This window comes from Galeopterus variegatus, unplaced genomic scaffold (genome assembly GCF_000696425.1).
Source record: "Galeopterus variegatus unplaced genomic scaffold, G_variegatus-3.0.2 Scaffold1849, whole genome shotgun sequence".
NCBI classification, from domain to species: Eukaryota; Metazoa; Chordata; class Mammalia; order Dermoptera; family Cynocephalidae; genus Galeopterus; species Galeopterus variegatus.
In genome coordinates this window covers 206,388-221,667 of record NW_007727960.1, presented here as the reverse complement: position 1 = coordinate 221,667, position 15,280 = coordinate 206,388, and positions in this window count along the sequence as shown.

The window sequence follows — 15,280 nt, the reverse complement described above, 5'->3', positions numbered from 1 at the left end:
CCAAGTGAAGGAGGGTGAGAGGAATAGGCACAAGGTCTAAATTTACCCCATGAACCACAGGATCCTCGGAAAGTGAGACAACAGAGAAATATAACTAGTACTATGGTGTAGTAATGCCAAGCTTACTGGTGATTATTTCATTCATCTTTATTAATCATTCACTCATTGAACTGAGCAGCAGTAAAAAAGATAGCATATTAATATGATATTCAACTAGTACTTGACATTAATATGAAAATCTGACACTATGCCAACTAATATTTCATTGTGAATATGCTACCTTCCTGAGGCTACAGGAAATGAGAGGACCCTCAAGCCAGATTTTCTTCTCTAACAGAAGCATTTCCAAGAGTGCCAGTGGGTGTGAGAGCACAGACCCCAGGGTGTTCCCAGCTCCTCTGTGACTCTTTCCCCAAAGCCAGCCAGCTTCCTGCAACCTCCACCTGTCCATTTCAGGACAACAACTGGCATTTGGTGAAAATGGACTCGAATGTTTGGCATTTCCATCCAACTGGTCTCATCCTGGGTGATTGGTTTCTCTGTGCAGCATCCCCTTGAATCCAACCCAGAATGGCCCTTATTAACAGCTCAGAAGGTGTTTCTCCATCAGGCCCTGTCTAGTCCTGGGAGTCACATGAGGTCAGAGGAGGTCAGCATATGGAGCTAGAGATTCCTTGCTCAGAGATGACACTGGTGATTACGATAAAGAAAATAACAGCAAACAGCCATCAATTCTACCACATGGTACCACTCATTGACTTAAGAGGTTTGCATGGATTTATTTCATTTGAGGCCCATGAAACTCCTATAAGGTAGATAGTATTTATATCCCATTTCGCAGATGAAGAAACTAAAGCATAGGCGATAAACAGCCTCCACAGACTGCACAGAAACCTACCTTCACTCAAGCTTTAGAAAGAGAGCTGTGCAATGGGGACTTCTGTGAGCGCCAGGGGCTGGGGACAGACCCTCCTCAGGGGATGAACCCATCTGTCCTCTGCAGCTGTTGAGAAACAGATGTCTTGGTGGCCATGTCCCTGCATCAGTCTAGACCAAGTGGGAATGAACCATGCTGACACTCCAGCTTCAGGGGCTCCAATCCTCATGTGGTCCTGGGGCCATCAGGGGGCATAAGAGGCCACAGAAGCCAGGGAGTTGGAAGGACAGCTGTCATCTCTCACCTGGACCATGCATCAGCCTCCTCCCTGCCTCCCTCTCCCTTTTCCATCCATTCTCCGCACGGAAACCAGCGAGATCTTCCTACAGATGCCTACGATACCAGGCCACTGCCCTTCTGGAAATCTGCCCACCCACAATCCCCAGCCCCCAGCTTCCCTTCCCAGTTACTACACTGCTCCATATAGCAGCCATTAGCTGTGCATGGCTATCTAAATTTAAATTCACTGATACAAAATAAAATTTAAAATTCAGTTCCTCAGATGCACTATCCACATTTCAAGTGCTCAACAACCACCTGCAGTGTGTGGCTACCCCACTGGACAGCGCAGATGTAGAAAACTGCCATCACCACAGGAATTCCAAATAAAATTTAAAATTCAGTTCCTCAGATGCACTATCCACATTTCAAGTGCTCAACAACCATCTGCAGTGTGTGGCTACCCCACTGGACAGCGCAGATGTAGAAAACTGCCATCACCACAGGAATTCCGTCTGACAGAGCTGGCTGGCAGCAAGGCCGGCATGCCCAGCCCCTGCTTACTCTCCCTCTGGTGGAAGACTTTGCCACACTTGTCAGTTCCTCAAACATACCAAACACCACTGCCTTGGGCTGCTGGCTGGAGGCCACATGGCCTCTTCATAGGAATGCTCGCCATCCGGCCACTGGCTTCCCTCAGAGCGAGGGATCCAACAGAGAAAGACAGACCAAGATGGAAGCTGAGGTACCTCATATTATCATTTAATTTTGGAAGTGACCGATCTTTACTTCTGCCAAATCCCATTGGTCACACATGCCAGCCCTGGAACAATGTGGGAGAGAGCCCCGAGGTGGGAAGACCAGACGGTAAGGATCACTGTTGACCATCTTGGAGACTGGACACCATAGATTGTTTGTCCCGGCTGTCACTGTGTCCCCAGAGTACTGAGCACAGAATAAATCCTCCATAAATACTACTGAAACAAAGAATGACCAGGTGCCCTACTTATCTGATGGGCCTCACTTTCCTATCTACCAAACCCAGGAGTCAGGCCCCAAAATATTCAATGTTCTTTCCCATTCAAAGTGTCCTTTGGTTCATTTTAACCATGCAGGCTCTGTGCTTGTCTTTCTCTTAAAGTGGCAACATTAAAGGAGGTGATCTGTGCTCCAGGGGGCTGCTCTCTCAGGGACAGTCTTCAGTGTGGGAGACATCTGAGGCTTCCTATCCTCTGACTTGGGTCTAGCCCAGGGTTCCCAGCCCCCATGAAGTGCAAGCAGCCCTGCCTTACATCACATGAGAACTGACAGGTTCATGTTGGCCAATGAAATTATACACCCGTGCAGCAGGGAAGCACGCACTCACATGGGACCAGCAAAGCCATTGACTTTTTATTAGATGCTTCTCCCAGGCAATAAACCAGAAGAGACAGTGGCTGCAGGGATACCGAAGCCCCTAGTCGGAACCTGTCATAGGGTCAGTCACTTGCAGCAGAGATGAGCACCAAGTCTTGGCCCCAGGAGCAAAGAGTCAACCAGTGGGACACACTAGGAATGAGGGCAAGCATCTGATGAGGTAGCAGTGTGCTTTGTGACCTGGAGTTGCCAACACCCATTAGCATCGTAATGATGGAGTAATAACAGCTACCTTGTCTACCACGTCTAAAACACTTTACATACTTTATTTCTAATCCTTGAATAATCTACTGGACAGTAAGTCCAAATCTATCATTTAACATTAAGCCTCAGGACAGCATCACAGCATCTGGCACACAGTAGGTACTCAATAACCATTGCGTAAATGAATTAGTGAACGAATAAGCAAATGCCTTGAGCTGGTTATTACTATGCCCATTTTACAGAATAGAAAACTTAGGTCTGTATATTTGCTCAAAGTCTTGTGGGTGGTATTGAGTAGAGAGCTGAGTTTGAACTCAATTCCAAGTCTGGGATTCTTTTCACATTACACCAAACCCTTAAATATTTTGCACATAGGTGCAAGCAGTTAATAGAATTCTGCCAATATCCATTCGATAGCATGGTGTGTCATGAAAACACAGAGACCAGGAAACATTCACAAGCAGTGAGAGATGAGAAAATTTGGCATTGTTGTTGTTTGGGAGGACCCAGGGGGCATCAGCTCAGCAGTAAGTCAGATTACGTGGGGCACACCTTGGTCTGTGTGGCTAGTGTCCTTTCTGAGTCAGACCAGGTGAGCAGGCTTTCCTGGTAAGGCTGACGGGAACCACCCAGATAGTACTGGAGGAGCTGGGATATGACATTCTAGGAATGAGTATTGGTTTATTATTACACAAACTCCACTGGCTCCCACAAATCAGCTCAAGTTCTTGCCACAAGGATGTTACACCAATGTTTTCATTCACAAGCACTTGATTCTATGTCCCCAACCACCCCTCCTTCCTCTCCTAATAGCAGAAGCATATGCAGATTTCCGTATTTTGTAAATTTGTCCTCATGCTTCATTTACCTTCCTTAAGTATGATTTCAACTGAGAAAATTGATGATAAAGATGGGAATTTTGAGATGTAAACTTGAAATCACTGAGAATTTGAAAGGGAACAAGAGAAGCACAGAAAACCTCAAATCAGGTCACACTAAAATCATGTTGTCCCTCAGGCTTCCCACAATAACCCCAGCCCTTGTGGAGCTGCTGAATAAAGAGTGATCAGCATTAGCCAAGGTTCAAAGAATAGACGCACACAGATGCTTTGGATGTTATCGATTGGTCATTATTGGTTGTTGTTGAAACAAAAAATGTGCCTAAGTACTGTGACACTCACGCATGAAATAATCTATCACCGTATGAAGCCATCACCTTTTCAAAGAGATATTAAAATTAATGCACATTTTTAAAAGACATTTTAAAGGCTGGACAAGGGGGAAAGCATGATTGTGAATGATTTAAAATGGGTCGGCAAACTATGGCCTGCCATCTATTTTTGTAAATAAAGTTTTATTGGGAAAAAAATGTATTAGAAAAATATTTACTAGCTGGCTCTTTAGAGATATGTTTGACAACCCCTGATTTAGATACTACAATGAGGATATTTTTAGTATATTTATAATGTTGATATATATGAAGACATTAATTTGATAAGTGACTGATAGTAAGACCATCTTTACATAAAATTTTGGCGTGGTTTGCCTGAGGGGAGTAAAGTGTTTGTTTGTGTGTTTGTTTTTAATGTATGAACTTATACAAAAATAGGCCCAAATCATGAATGTATAAAAAACTTCAGAGGGCTGTAGTGTATATGGAGGCCACAGTAACCTTGATGCCCTAGAAACTTCTGCATAATTCACTGACACTACCTCTCATCAAAGACTATGTTCTACAAGATGGTAAAAATAATGAATCTTGAAAAAATAAAGCAAAATGGTCACCTGAAGTATAGTTTTAAACAAACTCATGGTAAAATGAGAAATGACTCTGAAAACTTAGGTACAGTCACAGTTTTAGAACTCAACACCAATGTGTTATTTTTCTCCACAGAGGGAATAAAATGATAGCACAAAGAAAGGTCAAAATCTAAATAAGAACTAATTCATTACTCATCCTAATGAAAAGAGGAGCTTGCAAAGTTGGATGATTTAACAGATACTGTTTCACAACTGGGAAACGATTGTGTGATGTGGACAGTACTGATTAGAAGGGGTTTCTGTTATACAGAAGGGGAAGGAATAAAGATTACCTGGTAGAAATAAAGTGTATTAAATTAGTAAATTCAGGTGTGGAAGAAGAGCTCTCCAGGTCAGTTAGACCCTGAAGAGAGAAACGAGCCCAGGAGAGAGAGCAGGCTGAGCTCTGAAATGGTCTGCATTCTTTTAACTACAAAGAGGAGAGAGGCTGAAAACAGAGTAGGAATTTGACTAACTGGAGTCAAAGGTTTTAGTTAACTTTCATAGCGTAAAAATCCACCCCAAGGGGCTGAAAGTGAGGCTCCTTTCCAATGATAATGAAATAATCATAGAGGCCAGCCACCCCCAATCTCATTCAGGGGTCTGCAAACTTTTTCTGTAAAGTGCAAGATAGTAAATATTTTGGGGTCTGCAAGACATACAGTATCACAACTACTTACCTCTGCTGTTGTAGTGCAGAAGCAGCCACAGACAATACATAAATGGATGTGCATGGCTGTGTTCCAATAAAACCTTATTTATATATATGAAAAAAGGCTGTCTGAAATATTGTATGGTTCCACTTGTACCAGGTACATAAAATAGGCAAATTCTTAGAGACAGAAAGTAGTATGGTAGTTGCCAGGAACTGGGAGTCAGGGAGAAATGGGGAGTTACTATTTAATGAGTAAAGTTTCATTTGAAATGATAAAAGAATTTCTGGAAATTGATAGTAGTGATGGTTGTACAATGTTGTAAATGTGCTTAATGTTATTGAATGCCACCTTTAACACTTAGAAACAGATAAAATGGTAAATTTTATGTTATGTATATTTTACCACAATAAAAATGTTGTAAATATATTTTTAAAGATAGAAACATATATACACATCTGAATCTTTGTTGCAAACATCTGTCACACCATTGGGATCCCAGTGATATCTCCCACTTAATGGAGAAAAAAATCCCATGGGATGGCTTTAAAACCAGGTTCAAACAACCTCAGCCCATAAAAAATCTCTTAGGATTGATTACAGGTTAAAAATTCTTCCAAGTATGACCAAGAAACTTTTAATCATATTAACTTTTTTTTTTTCATGTTGGAATGAGAGGATGTGTACAAAAGTTATTCTTTCTTGGTGTTCAGTTTACTCAAGGTAACATATGCAGCATAATTTCTCTTGTAATTATGCTGAAATATTTAACATTGCTACTTAAGAGATAAATAAAAATCAGCAATTAAAAAGAAAAGACTGTCCACTTTGGTCCCGCAGGTCATAGTTTGCCATCCCCAGTTGTCGTTAACCTTTGGAGGAAAGTCGAGGGCAGGGTTTGTATGGCACGTCGAGAATGAAGTCATAAGGGAAAGAATGTGAGGTGTGGGTAAAAGAATTCAGTTGAGCCTGTGCATTAAAAAAGCCTCCCCCTCTGGTTCTAGATGACTTGCTGTAGGTCATAAATGGTGTAGATGCACATCTGTGTGCTTTAGCTCTTTCACTCAACGATGTGCATCCCTGAAAGCTGGAGAAAAGGAGGAAGGAACCCTGTCTTTCGGAGCTTTGTGTAAGGTGTAAGCTGGCCCTGAGGAACCTACTGCCCCAACCACGCTTCCTGCCTGCCAAACTAGGAGGATGGGGAGCAGAAAAAGGAGTCAAGGCGAGAAACTTAGTGTTTTGACAGCATGTGTCAAGACGTCTGAGCTAAAAAAAGAATTAAATGATTAGAATTGATTAGGGTGACTGTTCCAGTTATCTGTTGCAGTATACAAGCCACCCAAAAATTAGTTGTTTAAAACAATCACATCATTTATTATCTCTCATGATCTCTATGGATCAGGAGTTTAGGAACAGTTTGGCCTGGTGGTTCTGGCTTGGAGTCTCCTGTGTGACTATAGTCAAAAAGGGACTGGAGCAGCTGAGGGCTGCTGGGCATCTCCCCCTCTCTCCATGGAGTCTCAGGCCTCCCCATGTGGTCTTTCCATGTGGGCTAGCTCGAGCTTCCTCAGCATATGGCTGCCTCAAACATGTTTCACGGTGGCTCTGAGCTCCAAAGGTGAGTGTCCCAAGAAACAGAACAACGAAAGCTATGTGGCCTTTCCTCTGGCCTAGCTTCAGAAGCCACATGGCATCTCTTCATTCATTCTATTCATCAGGGCAGTCGGGAGGCTCCAGGGGAAAGGACAGGACTGACCGTGCAATGGGGACACAACATGGTTCTGGAGAAGCACCTGGGGTAGAAAATATTGATGTGGCCATTTGCCAAATATACTATCTGCCACAGAAATGAAAACTTATTTGGGATTGCTAGTTTATTTACATATGAATAAAGGTAAAGTACTCATAATACAGAAAATATTCTCGGGCCTCTTTCTTTGCTGACAAACTCCTCTGACCAGCATTTCCCAGAGTGGTAAACCAACCATATGACATAAACAACCTGCTTTCTCATCACCAAAACCCACAAATGTTAGCCTAAAATATTTCATCATGCACCCTGCCCAGGAGCTTGGTGAGTATCCTGACATCACTTGTAACACAGTGAAATAAGCAATTTATGTGAGTATGCCCTGTTGAGATTCTGTGACACGAATAGAAGAGAAACTGCCTGGACACAGAACCCAAAATGCACTATCAGCTCTTACTCAACACAATCTTCCAAGCGATAGACTCAAGGCAATACAATCTCAGCCATTAAATAATGGGAATAGTAGAAAACATTTTTGATGTTATTCTTGGATTGTAACTTAAAATATTTGTGGCAGAGGTAATGCTAGGTATTTATCAAATCCCATTTCATTGATCTCTTCCTAGGCATACAAGCCCACCTATCTCAGCCATTAAATAATGGGAATAGTAGAAAACATTTTTGATGTTATTCTTGGATTGTAATTTAAAATATTTGTGGCAGAGGTAATGCTAGGTATTTATCAAATCCCATTTCATTGATCTCTTCCTAGGCATACAAGCCCACCCCATTCCATGCCTCTCTTGCAGTTCACTCAGGACCATGTCACTGGTCAACTGGATGGGCTGTAGACCACGTCCAAGCCTGACCATAAAACCCAGTATAATGCTCCACGCTTTCTCTTTCCCCTTCTTCCGTACTAACCTCAGAGGCCACATGTCTGTGTCACAGGAGAGGACTACAGAGTCACTGGCTGGAGGAACCACAGAAGCTGCACTGAAATGTGACTTGAATCAGAAATCACCTTCGTGTGTGTATATTAAGCCACTGAGATTTTTTTCTTTCCTGTTCCAAAGGCATGCACCAAATTAAGAAATCCAAAACTAAGGTGCTATTGGAATTTGGGACAATACCGTTTTCTGTTATTCTGGCTGTGCTGTGTCATACCTTGAAGGACTACTAGATGCCAGGCACATTCTCCAAACAAGGAAGCCACTGAGATTTTGGAGTTTATTTGTTATCACAGTATAACATAATATTATGTTAAATCCGACATGAATATTTTAATGAGCAGAATTAAAAATTCACATAAATTTTTAAGTGAAAGCATGAAACTTTAAAGAAATGCCCTGCTTGAGGCAGGTGACTCCGGCTATGCCCTCAACCCCAGGGAACATCCACACACTCTCTTCTACTATTAGGAAAACTTCAAGGGAAATGTGTGATAGTGGGGAAATGTCCCCACACTCCAAGGCATTTAGCAGAGACAGTCTCTGGAGCCAGATGAAACCCAGTTCTGTTACTTCCTACCTCTAAATCACTGAGCAAGTCCCCTTCTCTGTGCCTCAGATTATCCAGTTCTGTTACTTCCTACCTCTAAATCACTGAGCAAGTCCCCTTCTCTGTGCCTCAGATTGTGTGATGGGTGAATCACTGTTACTGTATTGTTGGTGACCATTTGGGCTGGCTAGCCTAGAAGAACAGAATTTGTCACAGAGACAAAACAGCCCTTTGTTTAGGGAAATGTCTTAACGTGTTTATAAAAGGTGAGACCTACTTGAACATGGCTAAGATGAGAAAGAAATTTCATTATTTTTTTAAAGGTAAATAATTTTCAAATAAATTTTTAAAAAAATAAAATTGCTCATTATGATAAATAACGGAAATGTTGAAGTGTCTGGCAATCTTTTGAGAAAGATTCCTTAAAGAAGAAATGGAGATAAAGGACTAAGAAAGGGGGTACAGCCACATGGTAAGAGGCCAGAGCCTATAAAGGATAATGCCAGTGAGGATTCTCCCTTGTATTAGTTATCTATTGCTGCAAAACAAATTCCCCCAAATTTTAGTGGCTTTAGACAACAACCATGTATTATCTCATAGTTTCTATTGATGAGAAATCTGGGAGCAGCTTAGCTGGGCAGTCCTAGTGCAGGGTCCTTCGTGAGGTTGTACTCAAGATTAATAAATGAATAGTTAAAAGTAGAAGCAAATCCACTGGTTCTATTTCAAGTCAGAGCCCACACTGAAAGTATTAAAGCAAAGGGGAGAGAATCAGAGCTGGGGGCATCGTGACATCCCAGTTCTAGTCCTGTCTCTGCCTCACAAATTTATGTGAACAAGTATTCATCCAATTTGGGTGTCCCCTTGAGGACTCAGATCATCCTTAAAACTCCTTCTAACTCTGAAAACTGGCATCCTGGGGTCCAAACGGCCATCCCAAGGTGCTGGAAGGCTTCCTTGTCTGCACTGAGGTCATACCTTGCTGAGTCTCTCTGAAGATTGTCGTCTTCTTCCTACACTCCCAGGAGACAGGATCACGACACTCAACCCAACCCACTATACTGTACACAGAGAGGAAACCCCACACTTCAAGGCAAGAGACTCTTGTTCTTTCTTTCTTTCTTTCTTTCTTTCTTTTCAACCCAACTCTTTGCACCTACCTAACACAGCTCAACCCTATGGTTGAACACAGGAAAGGCAACAACCCAATTGCCAGGTGAAAGAGAACAAGAAAAGGGTTCCCAGCATCAATGTGCTCCTTGCATGTGCAATTTTTAAACCGTTTCAGCAACCCTATGAGGTTCCCACCTGCTACAGGTGCAAACCCTGAGGCATGAGGGTGCAGAGCAGCTACTATGGACAATAACCTGCAGCGAGTGAATGTGAGAGGTGGGATTTGAATGGCAGGTGTAAACCCAAAGCCTCGAATCCTGGCTAGGGTAAATAAAAAATGAAGAAAGGAGGAGAAACTGGGAAGCTGTATGCATGAGTGTGTCCTTCGAGGTTGGTGTTAAAAGGAGAACCTGGCTCTTGTTGGACGTGTCAACAGTGTACAAGGTCAGGTCCACTTTGTGCACACAAGATCCTCCTGCTATTAATGACCCCAATTAGCCCTTAGGGTATGGGGGGGATTAGGAAATAGTAGAAAAAAATTCACATCTGTCTTTGGTGTCAAAGAAGAGGGAGGTCCAAAATGGTCATGATAATCAACTTGTATTGTTACTTGAGAACCAGAGCAGTATAATGTTAAACATGTGGACTCTGGATACTGAGTTTGAATCCCAGCTCTGACACAGTGTGACCTTGAGCAAGCTCCTAACAGCTGCATGCCTCAATGTCATCATCTGTAAAATGGGGATAACAGTAATATCCACTGTGAAATTTGTTAGAAGGGTTAAATGAGTTAATGCATTTAAAGTGATTAGGAGAGTAGCTGGCATACAGTAATAGCTCAATACATGTTTGCTGTTCTGATAATTAGCAGTGAAAATTGGCACTCCACAGCCTAACTGCCAGGATTCAAATGCCACTCAACCATTACACAAGCTTGTGACCATGGAGAATTTATATAGCATTTCTAAGCCTCCATTTTCTCATCTGTTAAGGGAGGGGAATAAAATCCATCTCAGAGGAGTTGTGGCAGATGCTATGTTCCAAAGACGGCTGCAGGAGTATCTCCCACCCACATGCCCTTCTACAGTGTGACTTTCTCTCTGTCCCATCAATATGTGCAGTCTCATTCCCATCCCCTTGAACCTGGCTGTGACTGTGCATCTTGCACCAATAGGATGGTTTTAGTGGAAATGACACTGTATAACTGCTCATGATAGATTAGAAAAGGCCAGGCAGCTTCTTTTTGGGTCCCTTGGGATGCTCACTCTTGGAACCCAGCCTCCATGAGGTGAGGAAGCCCAAGCAGTCAGAGAAGAGGCACACATAGAGAGAAACTGAGGCCTCCATCCCATAACCATGCTGAGCTGCCAGAACTCCACCTGGTAGTCAGGCAAGTGAGCCACTCTCCAGTCCCCAACCTGTCCCTGCAGGCACTGCATGGAACAGAGACAAGCCCTTCCACTGAGTTCTGCCCGAAATGTATCTGCATGAGCAAAATAAATGATTGTTATTGTTTTGAGCCATTGACTTTCTAGGTGGTTCATTATGCAGCAATAATAACTAGAACAGGAACATGGGTAAGATTACTAAATGATGATAAAATAATGACTTAGCTTATTGCCTGGGATATATGCTCTTTAGCTATGATACTGTTGCTATGATTCAGTAACTTGCCAGAGTCACATAGCTAATAAAGGGCATGGCCAGGATTCAGTCCCAGGCCTTTAGTCTCACTTCATATTATGATGATGAGGAGGAAGGTAAGCAAATCCAGAATCCAAAGATTCAAATGCCTCTCTTCCCACTGCTTCTGGCTGGGAGGCTGGAGTAACAAGACAAGGGAAATGTGGGCAATGCCCCTTCGGGGTCTCCACACTAAAGTGTGGATTGGAAACAGAGAATCGGGAGACAGTGGGTGAGGGAACAATGGCTAGCATTCTTTCTATTCCTGCACGCCAAGTACCAAGACTTTGAGATAGTTGTTCCTCAAGGGAAAAGCTATCTCTCTATGGAAAAGGAAGATATGCAAACACTAACCACAGGATAGATGAGCATGCATAATTCACAACTACCTGTCTCCCTGGACCAAAGCGGAAAGGAGGTGGTTGAACGTCAGATCAGGGGAAAAAAAAAAAATTCTAGCGGTTGCAGCCCCACACCTAAGTATTCAATTACCAAGACGTTTTTTGCCCCGGGGAGACCACTGGAATCTGCATCAGCATCAAAACCTTTCTTAACAGCATTCTGTGGTAAGCTGAGATATGCAGCACCCTGGCAATTGATATGCAAATTAAATAAACAAAATGACATAATAAATAATTAAATCAGTCTAACATGATGAATGAATTAATCATATCTCAGTGATGAGAAGAAGCCAGTACTGTCACCCAGAAGATCATCGATTTGAGAAAAATTAAACATTCATAACAAAGCCACTTCAGCATAGGGCGGGGCCTCCTGTATTGATTCCCTGCACTGGCCTCTGAACAGAATAGTGCTCAATAAATATTAGTGAAATCAAATGGACTTTTGCCACCAAGATCATCCCTCTGTAGTATATGGAATTATTCATTCAATAAACGATTGCACTGACATCTTCTCATTTAAATCTTTCTTGGGAATAAAGTAACTTTGCAAGGTGGGCAAGGGCAGGTATTACCATTCCCCATTATACAGCTGAGGAAAATCAAGCAAAGAGGTTAAGCGAATTGCCCGTGGCTCACTCGGTAGAGTGCGGTGCAGATAACACCAAGGCCACGGGTTCGGATCCTATATAGGGATGGCCGGTTTGCTCACTGACTGAGCGTGGTGCTGACAACACCAAGCCAAGGGTTGAGATCCCCTTACTGGTCATCTTTTAAAAAAAAAAAAAAAAGAAAAAAAAGAAAAGACTTTCCCTCAGCATCACTAGATTCCAGGAGACAACAGAGCAATATCCAGGTAGATTTGAGGGAGAACGCATTCTATACCCAACCAGTTATTCATGTGTAAAGGGAGAAAAAGAAAGAGGAGAAAAGGGAAGAAAATAACTATGATGAAATGGGAGGGGAGAAGAAAGAAGAAGAAAAAGAAGAGACAAGAAGAAGATCATGATATCCTCAAATATTCAAGGACTCGAGAAGGCTGATACTAATGCACCATTGCTGAAAAAGCAACTTGGAAGCACACTCTAAATAACCAAAAGCTCAGTCAAAATATTGATCTCAAAAATGAGTAAGCAGTGATATGAAAGTGTTTTAAATTTTTGTTGAAATTCGAAAATAAAATTGAGTCTAAATATGATAGATCTATCTGTAGTTATTTGAGAACCTCCATACTGTTTTCCCTAGTGGTTGTACTAATTTACAATCCCACCAACAGTGTAGGAGCGTTTTCTCTTCACATCCTCGTCAGCATTTGTTATTCTCCATCTTTTTGATTATAGCCAGTCTAACTTCAGTGAGGTGATATCCTAATGTGGTTTTAATTTGCATTTCCCTAATGATTAGCAATGTTGAACATTTTTCATGTGCCCATTGGCCATTTATTTGTACGTCTTACTTAGAAAAATGTCTACTCAGCTCCAATTATTTTTAATTGGTTCATTTGTTTTTTTACTGTATAATTGCTTGGGTTCCTTGTATATTCTGGCTTTAATCCCTTGTTGGATATATAGTTTGCAAAACTTTTCTCCCACTCTGTAGGTTGTCGTTTCACTCTTGATTGTTTCCTTTGCTGTGCAGAAGTTTTTTAGTTTGATATAGTCCCATTTGTTTATTTTTTCTTTTGTTGCTTGTGCTTTGGGGCTCTTGTTCATAAAGTCTGTGACCAGACATAGACAACTACAGATAAATTTACCACACGATCCAGCAATTCCACTTCTGGGCATATACCCAAAGGAACTGAAATCATCATATTGAAGGGATACCTGCACTTCCATGTTCACTGCAGCTCTGTTTACAATAGCCAAGACATGGAACCAACCTAAATGTCCATCGACAGATGACTGGATAAGGAAAATGTGGTATATATGCACGATGGAATACTACTCTGCCATAAAAAAGAACAAAATTCTGCCATTTGCAACAACATAAATGAGCTTGGAGAAACTTAATATTGAGTGAAATAAGCAAAGCACGGAGGGAAAAACACCATATGTCCTCACTCATGAGTGAGAGCTAAGAGAGAAGGAAGGAAGTAAAGAAATACCACAGTGGTGTGTTGGACTTGAAGAGGGAAAGAACAGACCTAGGGTTGCAAAGTGGGGTGGGGGAAAGGAGGAGGGGAAAGAGGTTGGGGATTAATTTGGTGGGGGACAGAGGGTATAATTGCAATTTGTGGTAATGGGTATGCTGCCAGTATGGATCTGGCCATCACATCTTGGGCACAAGTGGTGACAGTCAGCTTTGTACCCCATGAATATTCATAACAAGTATAAATAAATAAATAAATGAGTCTAAATAACTGTGGTAAATATAGTTATAAAAATGTTCAAATCATAAAACTTTATTATTTTTAAAATATCTTCTATAAAATCCTCTATTAGAAATAAAGGTAGATTGTAGGTCTTCTCTGTAAGATGAGCACTCATAACAAACAGAAAACAGATTTAAGGGCAAAGATGTCAATTAAAACTAAAAGCATAGATGGAATGACTCAACAGTAAGAGATTCTCAAAATGAATTCAAAACAATAAAAATAAGTATATGTTTGCCAGAAAGAAGAGTAAAGCTGCAACTCAAAGATGGAAAATAAATAAAGACAAAAATATACCAGGAAAAAAATTCAAAGAAAATGAAAACAAAGATTACTCATTTATAGATGATTAAGTTGGATTCAGTGAGGGAAACAGTTTTACCAAAAAAGGTCACTTCTAAATTGACAAGTGACACAATCTACAGTACAGATATAACTGTCAAAATATCACTGAATTACATAATATCAAACATTGTAAAGAAAAAACTGTTCATAATATAAGGGGCAGAGGGAGGAGAGATGAAAGAAAATAATAGCAGTGACTAATCAGGAAGATAATAACTATTAAATGGGGGATTGGATTAATATTATTACAGTCAATGTAAAAGCTTCATTCATACTTTGTATACTGCAAATAAAGAACTTAGCTCCTTTTCTAATGCCTACTAAATAGTTATAAAATCAACCAATATTAAACAACCAAGAAAATCCCATTAAATTTTCAAAAAAGAAATTAATAATATAGATTATATTCTCCATTCACACTACAATAAACCAGAAATTAATTTCAAAAGTAGAACAAAATAATTATTCCAACAGCTTGGAACTAATTCTTGGGTCAAAAATAAAACCAAAATAGCAATTAAAGAATTTTATAGAATAGTAATAATGAAACCAACACATATCAAAATACATGGAAAGTGGCCAAAGTGTAGTAAAAGTAAATTTCATAGCTTTAAATACTTTAATAACTGAGAAAGAAATAAAATAAGTCAATTACTGAAGAAATAAACTCAAGAAGCTAGAAATTAAAGAGTTGAGTGAGGCAGGAAGAAGGGCTTAATAAAGGTAAAAGCAGAAATTAATTCATTAAAAAATAGAGAAACACCAAACTTAATAAACATATCTAAGAGCTGACTTCTTTGAGGGAGAAAAAAAAAACAATAAACTAGATAAACCATTGTTAGTCCATTTCTATTGCTTATAACAAAAATACCTGCAAGTGGGTGATTT